Here is a 24,474-nt window from a genome sequence, read left to right as displayed (position 1 = left end):
TGGGAGACCTGAACTTCTATAAAATAGACAGTATTTTTAGCTTGTTGTTAAATGCTTAGATGCTAATTTTATCAGCAAAAATATACAGAAAGCATAAGGAGTCTCCAAGTCACTACCAGATTTCCCCCAGGAACACACTGTGAGAACAGACAGAGAGCATTCTAAGATCTTCATCTAAGCAAACCTTAGATGATCCAAGGGTATGAATCATTTTTTATCCATATTCACAGTTCTTGTGCAAGTCTTTGGGGGTAGGTATATGAAATTAGGGGCAGGAAGAAACAAGTTTTGGAAAAGGTTTTCTGGTTCCTAAGAGAAAGCAAGAGAGATGGTCCCTTTTCTATTTTGGGGTTTTGGATATATGGATGAGATGCCTGGAAATATGGAGGTCATCTTGCTACCAGTGTGGCAGTCAAGGTTTTAAAGGGCAGAGGACAGAGCTAAAACTAGAAAACCAAAGGCAATATTGCACATGTAGAGCCTGCCCCAAGTTTTGTTATTTTTCTTGCGAGGCAATACATTTCATCACTGGTTAAGCCAAAGAAAGTTGACATTTTCTACTGATTGTAGCTTAAAGCATCCTAGCCAATATGCTACTGGTTTTTAGTTTTATTCTGACCATTTGGAGCCTGGTCCATTATTTCAGGACAGGTCTCAAGTGGGAACAAACAAGATAAAGCTGTCATATCCTGGTAGCTCCCCAGTAACATAAAGTCATCGTACCTTACATGGTACTATATCCAAAATCAGAGACCTACTTGTGTTCTGTAAAAAGCCCTCTAATTCAGGGAGCCTTTCTCAAAAGCATTGTTCAATGAGAAGTTTCCCATGAAGCTCTAGGGAAGAGACCTTAATGACACCCTATTGCTCACAGCAAATGAGGAGCTTACTAGTCTCTCTCTTAGTTCATCTCCTTTTACACTAGGTTAATTACTCTCTAATTAATTTATATTTGCTTCAGTTATAGAATAATAATTGCGATAAATCAGGAAAAAAGTTACATTGAATATCAATTTAGTTATCCTAGAAAGAAGACCAATTTTCCTATTAATGTTTGAACCTAATAAAGACTCAAAAGTAAAGAGTTGAAGACTAAAGACTAAAATTTAAAAAATTTTGCTAATAACTGAGCTTATATTTGAGACAATGTTGGTATTATTTGGCAGCTGGAAATTTACTACTGTGGCTACTAGTAAGTTGAATGATGAAAATGCTGAGATATAAACCCTCAAGAAGTTAAACTTACAATTCAATTTTTTAGCAATAAAGAATGTACAACTCTAGCATATTATTCTAAAATATTTCCTTTTGGTATTGCAAATGTCATTTTAAGGTAGATTTTTAGGATTATATCGTTCTAATGGTTATTCCTGATGGTGAAATGAAACATCAGTCCTATGGTATTTATCATTAATATCCCCAAACAAAAACATCTTAAAATATAAAATATGATACATATTTTAAAAAATATATCTATGAAATGGCAAGTTATTTAAAAATATTGGAGGCAAAAGACTGAGTGAAAGCCCAGAATAGTTAAGCAGAGCACCAAAGGTGGCTTTTACTTTGAGAGTTTTTGAACTGCACATTTTGTATTAAGGGCATCACAGGGACACAAGGACCAAGGGTAAAGAGCCCAGAGCTCTCCTGGCCCCACATAAAGGTGGAACTACAGAATTACATTGCCAAATATGGGTGATTTAGAAACAAAATCAATCTCTATGGAACTGACAGGAAAACTACTTTTCTTGAAGTGTGGCACTGGAAGTTAGGAGAGAAACTCTACTGAGAATCTATGATAACAAGGTAGTACACACGACAATTTGTAATCCAGATTCACACTAACTGGTTGATAAACAATACCCCTTAGTATCTGGCACAAACAAATAGAAATCCTTTCTGATGGTAGCTACCTCCAAATATGGTTTAAGGAAATCCCATGTAAGAACTTCTACTTTGATACAATGAGTTCATATTTTAAAAATCTGAATCACACTAGAAAATGACAATTCTTGAAAACCAAAGAAATGAAAGCAGAATCAGAGCTGCAAAGATCTCAAATTCTTAAGTTATCAGACAGCATGTGAAAACATATTTAATATGTTAAAAGAAAAAGGACTGACATTTCTATTTAAAAAAGGGGGTCACAAAAAAAAATCTCCAAACTTAAAAAAAAGTGTGTGTGTATATATATATATATATATATATATATATATATACACACATACACACACACATACTATATATATATATATATATATATATATATTCAGAAACGAAGTATGTAATAACTATAGATCAAGCAATAAGAATTGGAGAACTAAAGACAAATCTGAAAAATTATATAGAATATGTATAAAGGGCATAACAGAGTAACTGAAAGAGTAGTAAAGGCATATGAAGATAGAGTAAAAAGTGTAATATGTGCCTAAGTTTTAAAAAATTAAGGAGAGAAAAACTTTTCAGAACAGAAGACACCAATTCACAGACTCAAATCTCAGTGAAACCTAGGAATGATAACTTAGATAAAATCTGCACACCACAATAAAACTGTAGAAAACCAAAGACAAAGATCACAAAAGCAGTCAGAGAAAAAAGGGTTGATAATTAGATTGGTAACTCACTTTTCAATGGTAACATGGAAAGCCAGGAATCAGAGGAATAATATCTTCTATATAGATAGTGACACAAAAATGAGTCAACCAAGAAGTATATACCCAGTTAAAATCCTAAGAACAAGGGCAAAACATAGATGAAATAAGAAGAGAGCAAGGAAAAAAGTTTTATGAAAGAGACTTTGAAAGATTAAAGAAAAGTGATACCAGATGAAAATCTTTTAATAAAAGAAGGAATGATATGCAAAGCAAATGTGAATATATTGGCATGGCTAAGTCAACATTGACAGTAATAGATGATCTCACTTTGATTTTTTTTTAAAAAGATGGAATTAAAATATGCAACCATAACAAATAAATTGTTATGCTGAAAATTAAAGTTTTAAAAAGTATTTATCTTTTCTTTTTTTGGAGGAGGGTTAAGATCTTAATTAACTTTAGGTTGAGAATTTAACATGCAAAAAGAAATTAATATGCTAATTAATTCTAACACAAGTAAGAATACAATGTGTAACTTTATAGAAAGGAAGAAAATGAATTTTTTTAAAAAAAATAAGCCAAGAATGAGAGATAAGAACAAAAAGTGGTATAAAAGAATCATCAAAAAAGAGGGTGTTTTGCATAGTTTTCTCTTGTTGAGACAAAATATCCAACACCCAAAATTAAGGATGGAAAAGTTTATTTAGCCCACAGTTTGTGGAGATTTCAGTCCACAATCAGTTAGCTCCAAAGCAGGGTGGCATGGCACTGGGGCAACACTTCAAGGGAGCAGAAAACAGGAAAAGCAGCCAGAGCAAAAGGGGAAGAGCAAGCCTCTTTATATGGTAAACAGGCTACCACCCCTTAGGATGGGTATAGCACACCATCTCTGTGCCCTCCTATTGCACAGGCTCAGGATGTTTACAAAACGAGGTCCCTGAAGATAGTGGTTCCCTGCTCAGTTGCTTAAACTTCTATACTTCTCAAGTTGACACAATGTATCAAACATAACAGAGGGCAAATCCAAATATATCAAGAATAAATGATCTTGATAAAAGAGAAAGATTATAAAAGTGGGTTAAAATAATTATTAGGATACTAATTTCCAACTATGTGTAGTTTATATGAGACTTACTAGCACATGGAGGAAAGGCATATCATGCAACCAATAATCAAAAGAGAAGTTGTATACTTATATTGTTATCAAATAAAAAGAATTTTAAGGTAAAAAGCATCTACAAATGAGTAACCATATGACATGAAGAGATTACACATCCTTTCATTTTGCATGCCAAAAATTTTCCCATGGACGATATTTCTTTTTTCTTTCGGGGATCGAACTCACGACTGCCTGCTTGCAAGGCAGGCACTTATGCCGCTGAGCTAAATCCCCAGCCCCTCATCGATGATATTTCACTAGTAAATAATATTTGTGGTCAAGGGAAACTGAGAAACTTGATTAAGAGAGAATATTTGGGGGGCCTAGGTCTTACAAGTATTCAGCTGATTCAAAAGAATGAAAGCCAAAACTGATCACTGAAAATAGCTTTTCATCACATCCTGCATACATATTTGCCTTAACGATTGTGAAATAAATAGCACAGAAATGAACTAAAAGCTTATAGTTAATAGGTGTGAGTACTTCATGCATGAACTGCCCCCTCTTTTTCCCGCTGAGTTCAAAACACTTCTTTCCATTCATTTCTTCATATATCAAGTTTGCAGAATGCCCTGTCCATATCATGAGGTGGAAAGGACTGAGATATGAGATAAGGGTTCAGCAAAGGTCACTGCACAGTAGGCTCTCAGTAAATGTAAGCAATTCCTTTCCTACTATATGGATCTTCTTTCTAGAAGTGTCACATCTGAGTTATGAAACATCACTCAATGCAATTTTAACAATATATTTCATTAGATTCTAAAATCTATATCATAATCTAGAAAGACTAAGTTAAACAACATAACAGTCACAATTTACTATAAATATAAACAGTTTGTAACACAGCATGGAAGAATTTTAAGTGATTTTTTTCATTTCATTTCCAGTGTTACTGTTTTAGTGCTAATAATGTCATAAATAGTGAGAGAAGATGGGGGCAAAGGGGGCAGATATAAGAAGAAATTGTATGAAGCATAAACACTTTCAAACTCTGCAGTTAAAAAGCACTGCGTTCTGGTCTGAGCTCTTCACACCTGCACAGGCTGAGTCTCAGTTCTACAAACTATGTTCATCTTCAGTACCCATTCTCACTCTTCCATTGCTCAGTGCCAGCCCAGTGAACACAGTGGAGACAAGAAAGGTACAAAGTTCTGTGACTTCAAGTCAGTACTGTTTATCCCAAGTTGAAATCCTATTAGAGGACAGTATGATTTCTACATGAAATTGCTGAAGTGAACCTACAATTTAAATACTGACACTACCATTTCCTAGCACTCTGATCTTGGACAGGTTAATTAATCTCTCTGGTTCTTTAATTAACTAACTTAAGGGTTGTTATAGGGATCAAAGTTGATATTGTATGTAAAACAGATAGTACCTGGCATTGAATATATTGTTTACAATTGTTTTTGCTGTTTTGTCATAGACTAATACAAATGAATAGAAATAATTACCCTAGATTATCACTGAACCAGTACATGATGAAAAAACTTAAGTGATTGTTCATTAGAAGGCTAGTAATCAGTAAGCTCAATGGCTCAACAGTGTAATGACTGTCTAAGGTGTTAAGAAAATCTATTTCACAAATACATACACACATACTCAAACAATATAAAAGAGGAGAATGGCACCAATATACTGAAATAACTTTTTGCTGGAACATCAAACTTTGGGACACGTGGTGTGAAACAATTCAAGCAATATCAAACAGAAACAGTTAAAGATTTAGGAAAACAATTTTCAAATACTTAAATGCTCTCATGTCAAAACAATGCCTTTGTTCAAGAAGGATGCCTGAAAAGACCAAGAATAATCAGTGGAATGTAATAGAGATTGATTTTCAGTTTGGAATGGAATGGACTTGTTAGGGAGGTAAAAAAATCTCTGAAACTATTCCTCAGTGTTTAATGATGGATCATGCATATACCAATTCTTGTGCAAAACACTGAAGTTCTCATTTGAGAGTTAGTTTGGAGGTTCCAACAGGAGACTACAGCTACTTATTTGCCCTTGACTGAGGAAATGGTCCTTCTCTATCTCCCGTATCAGGGGTGGTCGTCTTCTTTCACTGAGTGTGCAGCTTTAGAAAAGACATGGATGGATCAGGGAGGGAGGAAAGGGGACACCTGTCTAGCCAGCCAGATCAGCTAAATCAACCCTGGTGATCAATGAGATGACAGATGTCGCAGCCAGATCATCCTCATATCCTAAAGTTCTGATCTGAGAATAAGAACAAGTCAAAGGACAGACACAAGATTATGACATCTCTTCCAGTCCTCTATTTTATGCTGTAGACTGGATGTCCAGTGACATACATTTCAATATAATTTCTCATGTATGTAATAACCAGTTGGCAAGCATGGAAGATAATAGGGAAATTAATATTAAAAGTTCGTGTCTTTCAATTAAGTTTTTGGCTAGAATTGCCAACAATGTGGTCACATTTAGTAGCCTGAATTGATAACCACAACCTATAAGATCTTTATTTAAAAGAAATACGAAATAGCCAGATGTGGTGTCTGACATTTATATTCCCAGCCTCAGAAGGTCGAGGCTGGAGAACTGTAAGTTGAGCTCAGCCTGGGCAAGTCCCTGTCTCAAAATAAAAAGTAAAAAATAGGGCTGAAGATGTAGCTCAATATGCAGGCACTAAGTTCAATCCCTTATTGCAGATAAGTAAATAAACAACAAAAATTGCATTTCTAATCTGTGAAGTAAGTAGCCAGCTTATTAATGTTCTAAGTTATTTCAGCAGTGAGTATACCCTAAATTACTATAAATATAAGGATTTCAGGTACTTCTTTTTAAGAATTCTAACCACATTATTTAATTATACCACTTTTTAATTTTCCAAAAGAAACACACAGCCTCATAAAACACAGTACTTGGATCATCAATATACTACTATGACCTTGGGGCAAGTCCCTTTTTCAATATTTGTTATGCACTACTCATCTCATCTACTTAAAAAAAGGAAACAGGGAATGACAATCAGTGAGCTCTGCTTTCTAAGGCCTTTTACACTAAAATGTGATTTTATGATGGGACCATCATTCATACTAGAAATGTAAGTATAATTCTTCTTAATTTGTTCATCATTTTCCCCACTGAAGACATTTTCAGCCATAAATAAATAGGGAAGTGAAATATTTAGTGTTAAAATCACCAGTAATTGTGTCGATGAGACAGTTTTATTGTTTGTCTAGAGTTTGGAATAAATTGTCAGAGGATTTTACAATTAGCTCCTTATTAAGAAAACGACTACATAAATAATGAGCAAAGCAAAACTAGGGACAGAAAGGGAGATTATAAAATATCTTTTTTCTAAAACTAGCCTTAAAGGAAATATTTAACTTTTACCTTCCTTTGTGACAACTAACTTGCTAAGTTTCTTATCTTTTCAAGTGTTCTAGACCCACCTCAGAGTTTACATGATTTAACAATGATTAAAGTTTGTTCTTATATATTGATACATTTATTTCCAAAATAAAAAAATAAATACATTCAAATTATCCACGTGTTTTGCCTTACTTAGTCAACTATTCCAAAGACACCTTAAACTATTTGGGTTTTTTTTGGTGGTACCGGGGATCAAACTCACGACCTCACGCTTGCCAGGCAGGCGTTTATGCTGCTAAGCTATGCCCAGCCCTCACCTTAAACTATTTTAATGATGAAAAATACTATTTCAACTACAAAAGTGTGTTAAATTGTACCTTGAATCTTTTCTCCATAAATATTTTTACCGTATTACATCAAATCCACATCCACATGAAAAAAAATGTCAGCATAATTTCTTTTAAAATGTGTTATTTAAGATGTGGTGTACAAGCTATTTGAAAAAGTCCCTTTAAAAAATAGACTAGATAAAGTATTGAGAACAATTTGTACTGGCAAGAAAGAGGAAAGATGACCTAATAGGTCTTTTCTTCTCTAATTTTTTTTCATTCTTGGGTTTTTTCACTCTTGCAGTAATACTTGTGAATGCAACAATTTTTCAAAAACTATTATTAGTTACCAGGGAAACACAAAAAAAAATGCAAGAATAAATAAGCAAATAGACTGGGCCTACATAGCAGGCTTTTCCTGCTTCCCAAATAATGGTGGTGTTATATTATCGACTCTCCATTGTCCCTAGGTTGGCATGCTTGCTCACTGGGGTCCCATAGTGGACTCATAGCATCCCAAGTAAATCAAGACCAATAGGTGTCTGGTCAACACAAGATTCCACTAAGTCTAGATTTTCTTGTTTTACTTAATAAAGAACAAAGCCATAGTAATAATAAAGGCAGAGAGTGACTGGCTTTGTGACCACCATCTCAAGGGAGAATATATGTGCTTTTAAAGAACCCAGCATCTACAGAAAAGCAACTATTAAAATATATATAAAAGAAGTACAAAAACATAATATATTCTTACATTCACAAATGGACACACAGTACACTACAAAAACCATTATGTTTTATAAATGCTTAGAAGACTGAAAGGAAATGTAGTACATCAAACTTAATAGTTGGCTGTATTCACACAGGACTATGTATAAGATTTTTTTTTTTTTTGCATTTCCAAATTAGGATATCTATTATTTTTTAAATGAAAACAAAAATGAACTATTTCAAATTATTTTTTTAAACAATCATTCACTTTAATATTAATAAAGGACTTCCTATCCTTAATCTTACCATTGATACTGTTGCTGTTATCAGTCTGACTTGATGCTGAGAGTATAGGCTGTTGTCCAAAATCAAAATCAGCTCAAGTACAAGGAGTCCTTGAGCACCAGGGATATATAGCTCAGTGGCTTAAGCAACTGCCTGGCAAGTGCAAGATCCTGAGTTCAATTCCTGGTACTAAAAAGCTGCTGAAAATAGAACATTTATAGGGTCTGGAACCACAGACTCCTCTAGGCACTTAGTTGCTTAGCCATTCCTCCCACCAACACAGGATCCACCACAGTTACTTGGTGCTTAGAAGCAAAGCTGCTCTGCAAGGAAGCTGTCAGTGAGGTGTGAGGAGGAACTGTGGGCAGCACACCTTAGCACTAGAAGGTCATATGTCAGTCAGTCCAATAGTAGCATAAAGCAAGGCAGGACTATGGAGCACTGCTTTCAGCATGCCCTCCAGCATTGGTTTCCATCCCGGCCAGATTACCTTACAGGAGCCCAAACATAGTAAGAACTGCTGTTTTCCTCTGTTCATATGGTAATCCTTTATCTGCAAGGAGCAATGGTACAAGACTGATCCTTACATTAACTTTTCTTCCTAAACATTACATCTATGATGAATTTTCATTAATAAATTAGGCATAATGATGAATTAATAATAAGAGAACGATTACAATAACGTACTACAACATTTAAAACTTATAAAGTGCTTCCACTTTATAATACTCTGAAACCATAGTTAAGGGGGGGCAACTGTATACTGTGTCAATATGCATTATTTCAGAGACATGGAGCAAATGTGTCACATTCAAAAATAATCTTATCATTTCAGAACGTGAAGCACAACTCCTAGGGAGCAGAATACACTACCCTTTGACCAAGGAAAGAACTGGGCAATGAAAACTAAGGATTCAGTTAATTACTGTGTCTCAGGCCCTTATTTGGATGACAAAAAAGAAACAAAGAAAGGAGAGGGGCCTTAGAGAATCAGCATTTATTTCAAAGAGTGAGCTGGGTTTAACATGCTTAGCAGCACATTTTTATTTTAAACCAATTAAATAATGGCATTGTTGTTATGATTAGTACTGACTATTAATAACAACTGGTGTGGCCATTGAAATAACCTCCTCCATTAGCTTGAAACCATTGGAAGGTACTGATATTTAGTGGCTTTTGCCTATCTAGAAAATTATTTCCTAAGGCTAAATACAGTTGATGCATCCTGGTTGTTCAGCCTTGTCACCTACAAACTTCTTTTCCCGTATCTGAAAATAATTAGATACACAGAAAAATTTTTCTATTTCTAAATAACACCTTAAAGCTGCTAATTTAGACCAAAAATTTAGATCCCTAATTGTAGAAGGCACCTTAATTTGTGTGTATGATTATTCGTAGGAAATTTCTGATCATGAATGAAAAAGGAATCTATAGTAATTGGATGGAACTACACTAGGAAATAAAATTTTGTCAGGCACTTTTGAGTAGTAACTTTACTAATTTGTAGTAAATATATGTCACAAGCTAAAAGAATAAAAATTATATCTCCAAAGAATTTTCATTGGAAGAGGGAAAGAAATAAAAGCCCATTCATCAACTCATTACCAATGGAGCACAATGCAAGTGGCACTTGAATCCTTTCTCAAAAACCCTTGACTTTGATCTGTAGAAAATAGTACTTTAATTTTATAAAAAATAAGATGCTCTAATTTTATTAGAGCAAGATACACTGTTGCTACCTCCTGGAAAATTGTCTAAGCAACTATAGAAATTCATGTCTCCCATTTGAATGACATGCCTTAAAATTAGTCATTGAATAAGCAGGTGGATACGGTGAGCAACCTGAAAATAGGGTAAACATGTATTTTCCTAGTTAAAGATTTAATTTAGAAAATAAGTATTGAAACTTGAAACTTCTCGGGGCTGGAGGTTTAGCTCAGCGGCATAAGCACCTGTCTTGCAAGCAGGCAGTCGTGAGTTCGATCCCCGGTACCGATAAAAATGAAAAAAAAAAAAAAAAACTTCTCACTTATATCAGAATATTATTTTACCAAAAATACCCCTTAGAGATTCTGAGCAAATTGTTCTGAGAAGCTAAGTTCAAGGCTGTATTAAACACTTGCATCTTACTCTGAGTACAACCCTGTTCAAGCCACTTCATCCTCCCAAATGTGTGTCATCTGAAAAGCATGGGCAACAGCACCTTGAAATGTATTGTGAAAATTAAGCGATGAGCACAGACACTGAGCAGCATCTACATGTTCAATAAATGAAGCTTATTATTGGTTACTGAAGAAAGTGGTCACATAACCCTAGTTGGAAAGCTGAGCCACAGCTAGGTCAGAGACCAGAGTTTATGGGAGCAACAGGGGACCAAGCAAGGCAAAATAAGAGATTGTAGCCCCAGTACTCTTTCTCCGGCTTCAAAAACCTTGGATCAGTCTTATAGCTAATCAATTTCTCTACTTTCAGAATACAGCTAAAAAAAGGGGAATGTGCGGGGGGATGATATGGACATAATAATATTTCACAAGGAAACTAGGAAGCCAAAAGAATGAACATAAACGCAAAATGTGAGAAAGAAATAAATGGTAGGGTAAGAGTTTATCAAGAGTCTTTGTCACCAAGAAAGGGGAAAAGAGGCAACACAAGCTACAGAAATGGTAGCTTTAGGGTAAAGGTACTTTTTTCTCATTTTAGGGTCTGAGATCCGGCTGCCTTCACACAACTTCCCTAAGTCATTTTATCTCATTTGGAGTTCTAAAAGATCTAGCACAAAAGTCCTGAAAGTTGTATTTAATAAGTAAAGATCACTGTATTTCACAACATTAAGACAGAGTAGTAAAATCAACAAACCAACATCTAAAATGCTAATACAAAAACTGCAAATCAAGTGTTACAATTTCAATTTAGCAGGACAGTAACCCACTTCTGTTTAAGCAGCAGTAACCTTAGGTTTCTCAGTAGGATTCTTCTAGATGAACTGGCAAATTGGGCCACTGGGTTAGCAAACAGGACACATGCTTATTTTTGTGTCCTGCCATCTTTACTTCACATCAATTCCACTATTTAGCTCAGTAACTATTCTTTCTCACCCCACACTAAGAAAATGAAACAAGCAGACTATTTTCATTATTCCTGTTAGCCAAAACATATGGGAACAATAATTCCAGACATATGTACATCATAATAGGAAGCGATCCTATTTTAATGTAATTTACAAAGAAATTTTTAAAAGACTCAAGCTACTAAAACTATTCAATTCATTTGAAGCTTGCAAATAAGATTGCCACGTCCCTAACTTATTTAGCAGATTCATATAGTTGGGCTTTCAAGATTGCTTCTTTTATGTTCAACATAATTAAGAGGCTAATTCTCATTTACCAGAAATGGCATTTATAAGTAAATCTGTCCCACACTAGAGGGTAATGCGTTTAATTTAATAACCCTTGGCCAGTTTCAGCTTCTGTCTTTATTTTGCATTATTTTGTTTCCTGATAGAAAAGAACAAGTAGATTAAAACTGGTCCTAAAGTGCTATTTTCATACTTTGCCTTGCAAGTAGAGCACAAAATACAATTTTCTTTAGAAATATATCCCTGTCAACTAATCTGATTAGTTTTAACTGCTTTCCTTAAAGCACAGGCATGCAGAAAGAAATGAGGAACGAAGAGATTCTTTTGGTAAAAACAGAAAAAAAAAAAAAAAAAAAAAAAGATTTCATCTGGCCTTCCCATCATCACTAGAAGAATTGTTTGGTAGTTACATCATCAGGAAATAAAATACTATCCTCTGAGGACCCCTACCCTTTACAAAGAGGAGTGAAGGTTTGAAGTCTAAATCACCCCCGGAGTTGTCCAAAAACACACTTCTCACTTTTCTTTCCCGCTCCGCACAGCAACCAGAAAACAAATGTATTTTTAAAAAAGTATTTCTAAAAGTTTACATAAGAATAACAGGATGCGTGCTTAAGCATTAAGAGAAGTTTTAGGGACCCAGAGGGAGAGAGAAAAAGTTACAGGCGAACAGACCGTGACCCCCAACTGCAGGAGGGCGCCGGCATCCCGGGCCACCCCCGCCCACTGCCGCCGCGGGAAACCCGGGTCGAGGGTCTACACCTCCGCGACGCCGGCCACCGCCCGGCGCACAGCCGCGGAGCGCGAGGGTCTGGCTGTCACTGGCGCCCCCGCCGCCCGCGCTGCACAAGCCGGGCGCCTTATAAGGCTGCGCAATGACGTAAGGCCCCAAGGCAGGGCGCGCTCGGCGTCCCGCTCGCATTGTTCGGGCGACTCCCGGAGCGCGCACAGCCGGTTCGCAGCGCGGCGCCACAGCGGCCGGGGCTCGGCCCGCCTCGCCTAGCTCAGCGCAGGCAGCTCAGGTAAGCCGGGGAGAACCGTAGAGCTCGAGCTCCGCGCGGGGCAGTGCGGTCCGGCACCTGGGAGCCTGTAGGTCGCGTTTAACGTCTCAGCATCACGAGCTGCAGACAGGTTTCGCCAAGCGCATCCAATGAACTCTGACTTCAAGACCTTTTCCAGCTCACACAGAGTTTGAAAGTTTTCTCCGGTGGAGAAAACAGATCTGGGATTTACTTTTAAATGCTGAGAAATGGAAACTCACAGTATATTACGGATTGCTTTACGTGAATCCTGCCTGTGCTGGGAAATCTTTGGGGAAAGGGTGGGGGGAGATATATTGTAATGTAACAGCTCTACTTCCCAGTCCTCTCTCCTCGCGACTTAACTTGGAGAAATCACAAGAGCTGAGTGCAAAACACTGCCACATGGTACTAGATTTGTTAGTGTCTCCCTCCCCCATCTTAACATAAAAGACCAGAAAGAAAAAAAAAAAAAAAACCCACACAAACCGTTCGGTATATAGCTTAGCACTAGAATGAACTTAAGTTTTTTAAAAAAAAACTTTAAATTTCAAAAACCTTATAAATTGTGGCTTACAAGCATATGTTCATTTGTGCAAGGAACTATCAGTTTTGAATTCTAACTTTCTACTTCAATTCCAGTAATTGCATAATTGATAAGCTGCACTTAAAGCTCTCCTCTCACTATTTTGGATAACATGTAAAAGATACTAATTTAAATACAGAGCTTCTACAATAGTTTAATCACTGGCACATTTTGAACCATTAATAGTTACATCTAAATCCTGAACGGGCTTTTCTCTAAATGAACCTTTACAGTGCAGTAACTGAACATTTGACAGATGTTGAAAATTAACATAGTATTTTACTTTTTGAAAATAAAATCAATAGAATTAAAAATAAAAGATATACTATGTTGTTTAGAATATTTAAGAGATGAAAAAATGACCTCAAGTCAAATTTTATCTGTTATGAGCAAATACTGTGAATCAAAACTTTTAAAGAATTGTGTGACAAAATTACTGCCCTTTTTAGTCTTCATGTTTTGTAAGTACACACAGTACAAATTCAGAATCCATGGAGTGTCATTTATATACTGACTATTAAAGACTAAAAGTGCTTAATCTTGTTGGTAGTGAAAAGACCATTTGAGATAACTAGTTTGATAGTTAGTAAAAATTTAACAGAAAAGTACTCTAACCACCTGGGGGTGTTACAAATTCATATTTTATTTATATTTATCAGTGATAGGCAAAGTTAGACACAAGTTATCTCATTTGAAATGTTTCTTAAAATATGCTTAAAGTTTTGGAAATACCTAGGTTACTAGCAGTTGCTCTAGTTGACTTTTTTCAACTTGTATGACACTGGTACCCACTATTTTTGCTTCTTAAAGGCTTTCTGTTTTGTTTTTGCTAATTTTGTTTAGAGCATGGTTTTTGTATTCTAAATGAATAACTGCATGTTGCTTGGACTGAAGGTAGGCTATATAAACTGCAGGTTAGTATTGAGAAGTAGCATTACCCCCAAACTAGTACTTCAAACCTAGGGAAACCTATCATAATGAAAAAAAGGGGGCCAACACCCAGGTCACTGCTGAGTAGTACAGAATATGCAATAAAAAGTTGTTTATCCAATACAGGCAGTAATTGGAAACGGAAAAATTCCTGCCTTGGGAAAAAGGTATTCTGCACTTTGAATCCAGCAGAGGAGAAGGGAAATAGAAACCATCAATTATTGTTTCGGCTATAGCCAGAGTACCATCTGTACCATAAACTATAGCTAAACTGTTGAAAATCATGACCTCTATCAAAGCTCTAACAGCTAGCTGTGTTTCCCACAGTCTCCTTTTTAATTTTTAAAGCAAGCAAACACCAATTTTTAAAAATTCTATATGGGACATTTTAATATTTCATGCTTTCTCCCATTTATAGCTTTAAAGCACAATTGAGAGTACAGTCACATATTATGACTTCTTTTAAAACTGAAAGTTAAACAAGCTTTATCATGGATATATATTATCTCACAATGGGCTCTCTGGGTAAGCATTCCTTAGTCCTTAGTGTAATCTGTATGATGGAAAAAATGTTTTTTGATGGAATGAATGTGAATTTTACACTTCCAAATAAAGCATAAAATAATTTTATGCTTAATAAGTTCATCTGCACTTTCATAGCAGTTAACCTGTTAATCAGTATTTCTGTATGTCTGCCTGGTACTGTGAAGCAGACTATAGTAAAAGCCAAAGTGAAAAGACAAATCAAGCTTTGACTAATTTAATTTTCCAGTCTCTATTAATTGCCTTTTCAAAAAATTTGTTTGTTTGTTTTCGGGTGTCCCTTTCACTACAAAAAACTACCTTTGGTAATACATGGATTTTAAGATGAAGAAGGATAAAATTCCAGTAATTTTTCTTACATGTCTTGTCTTTATCTAGTACCTCAGGACAAAGAGTACTTTATAAGGTGAACAGAGCCAAAAAATATAGACCTTCTTTAAAAAGGAAAAGGGAGCAGGAAGAGAACTGTTTATAAAAGACGGGGTATTATGGAGTAATAATCAGGGGATGTAAAGCAATAGTTCTCCACCTCCCTCAGGAACTCAGATCCCATCTGTTGTTCATATATTCGGCATTATCTTTGAAAAATCTAACACATCTTACCTAATCTTCTAGGCCATATTTTTACTTTTAAATAATTTTTAATGTTTACTTAATTTGTATTTGTGCATTTAGCTTTCATTTAAATGATTTGTTCCTTTGTAAATTATATTTAAATAAAGATTTAAAAACAAAGAAATACTATATATGCAGCAAGCATCACACAAATATAAAGGAATATTTTCTTTTATTGACAGTGAAACTCTGTCTTTGTGCTGCACAATTCTGTTTTTACTATCGCATACCCAATTTCTATGGGTGCTTTTGCCATCGTCAAAGTCTTTTTGAGCAACCAACCTAGCTACTTATGCTTAATGATGCTGCAGAGACTTTTAGAACTTCCTCTATGTCATTTAAAGTAAGGCAGAATTTACATTTTTGAATCATCAACACTGGCAAACTATTTTACATGCCCCTTTGTCTTAAAAACAGAATTGAGATTCTTTCTCCCTCACCTTTATCTGTACTAACAGTGCAGTGCCTCTGACTGGGAAAGCTGGTTACACAAGACTTGCCAAACAAATTTGTTTGATTCCTTTTCAGACAGGAAGAAACACTCTGTCTTCATGCTTATTCTCTCATATACTTTGACAAACTGGGATAAGGGAGCAGCTGCAGTTTTAATTCTAAGCCCAACAACAGTGAAGAATATTGGCAGTATTTGTTCTCCAATCTGACCATCCCCACATTCCTATGCTGTACTGGTTCCCAAATATAATTCACTATTAAGATTGCACTAGTTTTTTTTTTTTCCCTTTTTGGTACCAGGAGTCGAACTCAAGACCTTGTGCTTGCCACGCAGGCCTTATGCTGCTGAGTTATATCCTGGGTCCCAATACTGGTTTTTAAGGATAAGCTTGAAGAATGTGTTTGTGTGGGAGAAGGGAGAGAGGTATATAAAAAAGAGTTATGTAAGTGCATCTTTGAGACATACAGGGGTACAGACATGCATCCAACCTGTTTCTATTTATGGTAATTACTGATTCTAGCCCAAAGCACAGTTGTCAGCAAAAGAGTATGTATTACATCATAGTAGCTAATGTGCAACTCTATAAATTTGAATTTGAGAAGTACTTTGATAAATTCTACCAAATGGTTAATGGAATATTCCAGGTCCTAAGAAGTGTGAACATATGCCCAACCTATCCCCCCCACCCCCGCCATATAATAGCCACAGAACTTTACAGCTCAAAGGGGCCGGTGAAACTCATCTGATCTAGATGCCTCACTTCATAGAAGAAATTGACATCTATAGTCAATTTGTTTAGGAATTAAAAAGCTACCGAGAAGGGCAGAGCCAGGGTCCCCTGCATTCTTGGACTACAACTCACCATTGGTTTTTTAAATTAGGGATAGGAAGAGAGGCCAAGAAAGCCTTAGAAACAGCCTTAGCACAGTATATGATAATTTGGATATAAAATACATTTAAAAAAAAAAAGACAGAGAAGGTTCAAAGTTCTTGTTAATAAGTAGTAAGGCAACAAGCTAGGAAGGAGGTGAAAATACAGTTGAGTCACTCTACAATAATGAGGGAAGCAAAAAGCAGACAAAGAAGACAAATAACAAGTGCACTTAAAAGATCATTTGGATGGCAAAGCCTACTCTACCTGGAAGTCAGAGGTACTCTAGTGTGTGCACTCTGTAATCAAAGACATTGAGGTCTAAACTACTCAGTTAATAAATGTCCTTGCCTCAGTGTCTTCCAGCTAAGCATTCTGTGTTCCTCAGACCTTTCCAGCTAGCAAGCTCCCTTTCAAAATTCAAAGTAACTCAATATCTTCAAAATACCTCCTCTCCCCTCAAACTGCAAAGCAAGTCACTTATGAAGGCTGTAAGCTTCTAATGGTAACTTTATTTTCCTTTTTACTTACTGTGAGATGATATTGAATTATACATTAACTTCTTGTCTCTTGAATTATAAACTCCTTTGAGGTCAGTTTTGCAACCAGCTTTTTTTTTAGCACCTAGCTATATAGTTAGTAGTTCTGTCACTGAGACAAAAATATTGTATAAATGTGTAAAAGAATAAACTGAAACTTTTTACATGGTAAGAAGAGTATTTTTACTACTGAAGGGTGGGCTAGGGAGGGCCCCTTCTTCTAGATCTAGCCCCAATCTTATCACTTGTAAACCACATAGAACTCACTTAAAAAACACAAACCTGAAAACAAATTATGCTAAGATTAAATCAAGGTAGTGAAATCAGTTTTGTACTATGCAGTATGTGTTCTGTAGGCAGACTAAATCAAATGCTTCTTTGGTCTCTGCCTACCTCCATCTATCTCACTTTAAATTCCCTCCCTAATATAATGAGATGAAGGTGGTAACAGAGTACTAGGTGAATCACCAAGAGGAACGGAATGTACTCAAGCAAAGTATGGACAAGCATATTACAGTGGCGGTAGCCTTAAGGAAAGGTGGATTCCTCTGAATTTCTTTCGTCTCAACTGAGGGCCTAGAAGATGCAATCATGGGGCCGAAAAGCTTTACTTATCTTTGCAATAACTAGAAACCAGCAGATTGTATTTTCTTAAGCACATATTTTGACTCCAAAGTATCTGTGTGTTCTTTTTATATCTGTGTATTCTTTTTATGTTACAGAAGAAGAATAGTTTTTCTGTAATTCCAAAGTTAGATAACGCCAGTGCTTCCCTAAGTACACACAGGACAACAGGCCCAACAAGTAAGTTCACCACACACTACATGTCACTAATTTAGCTACATCTAGCAGCATTGCTAATACTGTATTAATGGTAAGAATTAAGAACACCAGTGGTTCTTACACAAAAGACATCAATCATGGTCTCATCCCCATTCTTTTTGAAGGGACTGATAAAACTATAATACAGGTAAGCTGTAAAAGTAAAAAGTGAAGATAATATGGAATATTTTGTTTTTTGAAGACTTCCATAGAATAAAGTCAGTTGCCATGCTTGGTTACTAGTGACACTGAACTGAGAGATGGACAAATTGTGTTGTCTTCAAGATCAATCTAAATAGTAATAATAGGTCAATAAATTTGTGTTCTGCTTTTCTTACTGGACTCTTCATTCATTAGGTTAGCTTCCTGCATTTTTGGTTTCCTGAACGTAAAAAAAGGAATAGTTTTTTCATCCAATACATTTTTCAACACTGACAGGGAACTCCTGTCAATCATAGTAGAGTCTATTAAAAAAAGGCCAGTTATTAATCATATCATTACAGAGAAACATCACCTTAAAAAAGTAGAGATAATGTGAGGAAGAATTTACATGTATGTGCACAACAGTGCCTAATGTAACCGTAGCAACTGAAGATTCCCAATCATTGTATCTACAGAAGCCTCAAAGATGAGATCAACCCTCCAAGACAGGCTAGTCTGACACAAGCAAATCTGCCACATGTATTGTGTCTCATGGCCCACCAATCTTGGAAAAAAAGATTAAAGGTGAACTAACTTTTTTTCTTTTCCTCTTTCTTCTTTTTTTATTTTTTGTCTTTTTCCTTTTTATCGGTACCAGGGATCGAACTCACGACTGCCTGCTTACAAGGGAGGCGCTTATGCCGCTGAGCTAAATACCCAGCCCCTCTTTTCCTCTTTCAAAAAAAAACTTTTTACATAAACCCAACAAACACAAATCCTGAAAACAGAGTGTAAGAGGAATATAAAATGTTCATCACGTTTGGGCTGACAAACTTACGTGCATCCTGCTGATAAACATGAAGAGAAGGAAGAAGCTGACCTAAAAGCCTGATGAGAATAGGAGACGGTCAATTCTTGTTGAAGACAGGTGTGCAGTGAGAAGCTGTAGTCTGCTAACTGGGAATGGCAGAGGAGGTGAATAGTTTTGTGGGGTTTTTATTATTAATTTATTTACTAACAAATCCCTTGTGACTAAAGGGAAAGTTACTCTTTAAAAATAACATTGCACTGGGATTATAGCTCAGTGGTAGAGTGTTTGCCTACCACACTTGAGGCCTTGAGTTTGATCACTAGAACCACAAGAAAATAAAAATAACACCAACTCATGTATTATTCAGAAATATGCACATTACTAAAAGAAATACAGTATGTTTGAGGTCACCTATGATCTGACTGTTAGGATTTCATATAACTGGCCAGAAGGGGGCCTTTCAAATAAAGATCACAACTCCTTTACCAAGTGGTTTGTGATTCCACTTACCTTCCCCTAGATCACACCCTATAAAACTCTTCTAGTCTCATAAAATTCATTTGGCTAACCAAAGGATATGAAGAATGACAGGCAAAGTTAAGATTCTCTGGTCAATTTTCTCTATCTGTACTTAATCTAAATTTGTCTTCACTGAATAATCCTCCCTTTGCAGAAGTGACAGGAACAAAACTCTATTCGTCCTCTGCTCTAATAACAAGCGAGAATTCTGAGTCAGCCTAAGAGGAAGTTATAGTTCCCTAAGAAAATGCTGCTTACCTCTCAATCATTTGGTCATCAAGGATGTATGGAGTTTAAACCCATATAGGGAATACAGAAATACCAATATTTTGTCATAAAACTGTGAGGACTGTGAGACTTGAGAAAGAAGAATCATGGGAAAAGAGAAATCAGAGTAAAACATTCACAAAAAGATGGGAACTAAAATATAAAGCTATTGAATGAAGCATTCCAAAAAGGATGGTAGATTTATTCCTTGGAAGTTTATTGTGCAGTAAGAACTTAAGGTAAAAAGAGAAAAAGAGGCTAGGAATTAAACTTTGAGTATTAAATTCATTATTTGACTATCAGAATAACAATTCTGTGTTTGTAAAGACAACAAATGCTTTCCATAAATGAATCTAAATCTCATGAAATTATAATTGTTTTCAGGATAGTTGTGAACCACTGAGAATGGATAAGCCATAAAATCTCTTGACATGTGAGTTTGGGTACATCCCCAAATAGAAAAGAAGGGAAGAAAGAATTTTGAACACTGCTGGAGGTTTTTATTTTGTGGAACTGAGATTGGAGGATCCTCAGAAGCTTTCTAAATTACAGGGGAAGAAAACATACGCTTTGCCCACATTGCAGCTGAGGTAATCGGCAGATGAGGCAAGGCCAAAGTAACTTGGTGGTAGATTTTGATCCAGTATTTCCTGCTTGTTAGGTTACTCTGGCTTCTGTGAGAGTGCAAAGTAGATTTTAAAACTAAGAATTGGCTTTGGCTTTTTTCATTGTTTTTGGTTATAATGGGTCTTTAAAAGTGAAGGATGGTAATGTCAGTGCTTTTTTCAAAAAATTTTCTCATCTACGGAGCACATCAAATCCTTTGCCCTGTCTTAAAATCACAAAGATACTGTAAAGCAAAAATGGATAGGTATTCAAACAGTGTATACCTGAAGCACATTACTGTCTTTCCTTTAACTTTGTAATAAACTTTTCTTAGGATAGGAGAAACTCATGCTGAGGAACCAAATCAATAGCAGACTCAAGAGCCAAAAACAGTGGAATAAAAGTCATTATTCTCATCTCTGGCCGACCTGTTGCTGACCACTGCAATATATATAGTAGGTTTTCAAATATATGCATCTCCAGTCCTTTTTAAAATTTCATTTTGAGGTAAGATCTCAATAGGTGGTTAGCCTTAAACTTGCAATCTTGTTTTACAGCCTACCAAGTGGCTATCAAGTGATAGCTCCCCAGCCACTGTACTATCCTCACATGAACTTTATACATTCTATACAACACATTCATTTTAAGAGAATTTGACTTAGAGAAGAGGAAGTAGGATCAAACTCTGTGCTTATGAGTTCAGTTGTCTTCTGATCTCAGAAATAGGGAAAAAAAAAACAGAACTCAAATACTTCGGACTGTTGATCAAGGGAAAATTAAGGCTCAGATTACCAAAATAGTTTTAATTTTTTACAGTGGATATAAAAGGACATACAAAATACTTAACACAAGAAAAATCATTTATGTTTCTATAGGTTAAATTCTAGATTAAAATTTTTCACCTGCCTATAGTTAGACTTTACATATAGCCAAAACTCTGGCTTTCTAAAAATCATGAAAGACACATAAACCAATCAACCTTAAGATCTAAGAAAAGTAGATAAACATAGATGGAAGATACAGCGATTTCTATTCTGCTGGCTTAGCAGGAAGTCAAACCTCTCCAACTGTCTTAACTTCTAAATGCTATTAAATGTATTAAACTTTTCTGTTTCCCTTGTTTCTTGTTTATTACAACTAAAATAAAAATGTTAAAAAAAATCCTGAAAGGCCACTCTTGAGGATCAAAATATTTCACATTTTATACTCTTGGTTTCTCATCTACCCTGTTTCTATGGTAAACACTGTGACTTCAGTAGTCACAGTAAAATATAAGCCTCTGTTGTGGGTTCTAAATTTTTAAAGTTTGAATCTCCCACTAATAAGTTTGGAAATGTTTGGTTTCCCAAGCATACCATGTTAGCCACTGCCTCTGTGTAGAAAGCCAGACTATAAAGAGATAAAAACAAGTGAACTTTTATGTACTCTAACACATGACTGGTCCCTGCTTTGGCCTTTTCTGATAAATCTGATTAATACTACCAATTATTAATGAAAAAAACTGCCAAATACAGAAGAAAATCTAAAAAAATAAAAGTTTGAGAACTTGGGGGTTTAAGCAGAATATACTTTTTGATTCAAAATAGTCTGGAAAAGAATACAAGGTAAAAAAAATTTTTTTTGTAAAGGAAAGAGTAAAAAAACTCATAAATGAGTAAGTATTGAGAAAAGAATCATTCTAATCTTCCAAAAACACTTATTTAGAACATTTGAATGAGAAGAAAAGGTCCCAAAGGAGATTAAAGAAAATTTAAGCTACCTCAAAATGTTTTTCAGAATCCCTTTTTGATTTTTCTATCTATTAAGATGCAAAAAGAACATTTAAACAAAAATTAATTCTAAATAGTACAAGAAATGCATATAAGTACTCCTAGTAAGATAAAATAATGCACATACATTTCTAAGGTTACATAGTATTATGCCCTTGAAGTCTGACTGAGAAAGGGCTGCCTGTTAAAGTTATTTTCCAAGAACTTTAAGTTCCTTGTAATGCTCTATGGAAATAGTACTTATGACAAACTCACCTCCTCTGGGAAATGTGAGCTGTTATTACTGGCAAAGTCACAAATTTTAAAACCATCCAAAAATAATTATGAATACATGCCAAATGACTGAAGTTGCTATATTATTACAGTGATTAAGAGACTATTTGCTAATGTCTCATAATCAAGGCTCAAAATAGCCATGAATCTATAGGAAATTACTGTCACAAAACAATGTGCTGCTAGTGGTAGTGATTTTCTGTGTCTTTGACAGGTAGCATATACAAATTCACTGGTGAGAAGAATGCATGAGATATATGAGGAAGTATGGATGGATAGATGGATGGATGGATGTCTTGGTGGTAAGAAACAAGATTTGGACTATGGACTATATTGGCATTCTGTCTTTGACAGATACTTGCAAGACCTCTGACAAATTATTTAACTTCTGTGAGCCTGAATTCTTACTTATAAAATGAAAACAATTAATACCTGCTTCCTATGACTGTTTCTAAGACTAACGTGGTACATAGTATATCATCATTGTTCAATCAACTGTTATTTCCAGACCAGGGGACTATATGTCTACAGGTTATAATTACACCCTTACTCCCTAATATCATATCTGGTTCAGAAGTAGAACAGTAGTAATTCAAATATTTATTGAACACCTATTAAATACCACACACTGTTCTCAAGCTGGAATACAGCACTGAATATATCAACAATTATACAATTACTGAGTAATATACACACGTTCCTGTATATATCTAACTGCATAAAGTTAATATTGTAGAGGAAAACACAGCTAGTAATTATTAAGTACAAGATACAATATACTAAATGAATTAGATGAGGTTGAGTGAAGAGTCCAGTGGTTCCTGGGGAGGGCAGCCAGCATAAGAGTATATGAGTTGTGTTGCATTTGACAGAACCGCAAAGAAGGCAGTATGGCTGGAGCAGAGTGAGCCAAGGGGAGAGCAGGAGGAGACAAGATGGGATTAAAAGACTCTTCAGTGGTCAACACTCTGGGTTTTCTAGCATGTGGCCTAGTAAAGTGAAAAAACCTGATAGGATTTGAAGTCAGTGTTGTCTTATGCTGGTCTCGTTTTTTGTGCTGTTCAGTAAATTGTTTAACCTTTCTAAATTTTAATATTTTTATTTCCTTCCCCATTTACAAAGTGGGAGCAACATTGCATATCTCATAAGGTTGTTACAAGGACTGAGTTCAAGTGGCACAGGATAGATTTTTAACATGCTTGTTTCTCTACTAAAGCCCCATCTCACACTGGAAACTGGAGCCTACATCCCAGTTACAAGACCACCATGGCAATTTAATCTGTGGAGATCTCAGTTACTCATCTAAGAAAATAAATGTGGGTGTTAATGTAGACACTATGAAAACATACATATAATAACTAAAGAGCTGTTATAAGTAAAAAACATTTGAACTTATTTTAATAGTACAAGATTTTAAAACAGCAAAAAGTGTAACTCCCATACCTTTACACATTATTCCATTTTTAAAAGATCCTACACTTTCATTTTTATAGCATGAAGCTATAAATATTTATTTCACAATCGGGTTGATTTCTATTCCCTTTTCTGTCCCCACTTAAGAATACTGACCTAATGAAAAAGTCTCCCAGAAATCTTTAACTGCAAAGCAAGATGGTGAATATGTCTCTTAAATAAGCCACTTTTAATATAAAAGAAGAGAAGAATAAGAAACTTTGTTTACTCATGAAAAACTCTAGAAGTGTTAAGGACTAGTATCAATGGTTAGTTGGCAACACGTAGGGTAGTAGAAGGGTTCTTAATACTGCATCTTTTAATATGTCTATATTTTAAAATGTATCATATATTTAGGAATAATATTGGAAATCACAGAATGAAATTTAGATTGCTTAAAGAATTAAAATACGAAAAGTAAACTGAAAACTTAATTATGAAACAATAAGAAAATGCTGCATCATCTGTTGCTCAGATAATTTGGGTAT

General features: G+C 35.4%; 2 protein-coding genes across 11 annotated transcripts in view; one reads left to right on the top strand and one right to left on the bottom strand.

Moving 5' to 3' along the window:
• The window catches only part of Cmss1 (cms1 ribosomal small subunit homolog), a 341,586-nt gene that overhangs the window by 275,110 nt on the left and 42,002 nt on the right, over window positions 1-24,474 (bottom strand). The gene's annotated exons all lie outside the window — the stretch shown is intronic.
• Filip1l (filamin A interacting protein 1 like) overlaps window positions 1-24,474 on the top strand; it is a 243,707-nt gene that overhangs the window by 205,527 nt on the left and 13,706 nt on the right. The window contains exons 1-3 of one of the 9 annotated variants that reach the window (XM_063224826.1): window positions 12,646-12,791; window positions 18,766-18,874; window positions 22,749-22,836. The exons of 5 other annotated variants lie outside the window; for them this stretch is intronic. The gene's annotated coding sequence lies outside the window, so the exon portion shown is untranslated. Of the gene's footprint in view, window positions 1-12,623; window positions 12,792-18,765; window positions 18,875-22,748; window positions 22,837-24,474 lie in introns of those variants that run through there. 3 more of the 9 variants (XM_063224827.1, XM_063224825.1, XM_013151731.3) reach the window with 3 other exon arrangements.

Source organism: Cavia porcellus, unplaced genomic scaffold, assembly GCF_034190915.1.
Source record: "Cavia porcellus strain 051 isolate PalLab524CR breed Dunkin Hartley unplaced genomic scaffold, mCavPor4.1 scaffold_15, whole genome shotgun sequence".
Lineage (NCBI taxonomy): Eukaryota > Metazoa > Chordata > Mammalia > Rodentia > Caviidae > Cavia > Cavia porcellus.
This window is presented reverse-complemented; position numbering and strand designations above follow the sequence as displayed.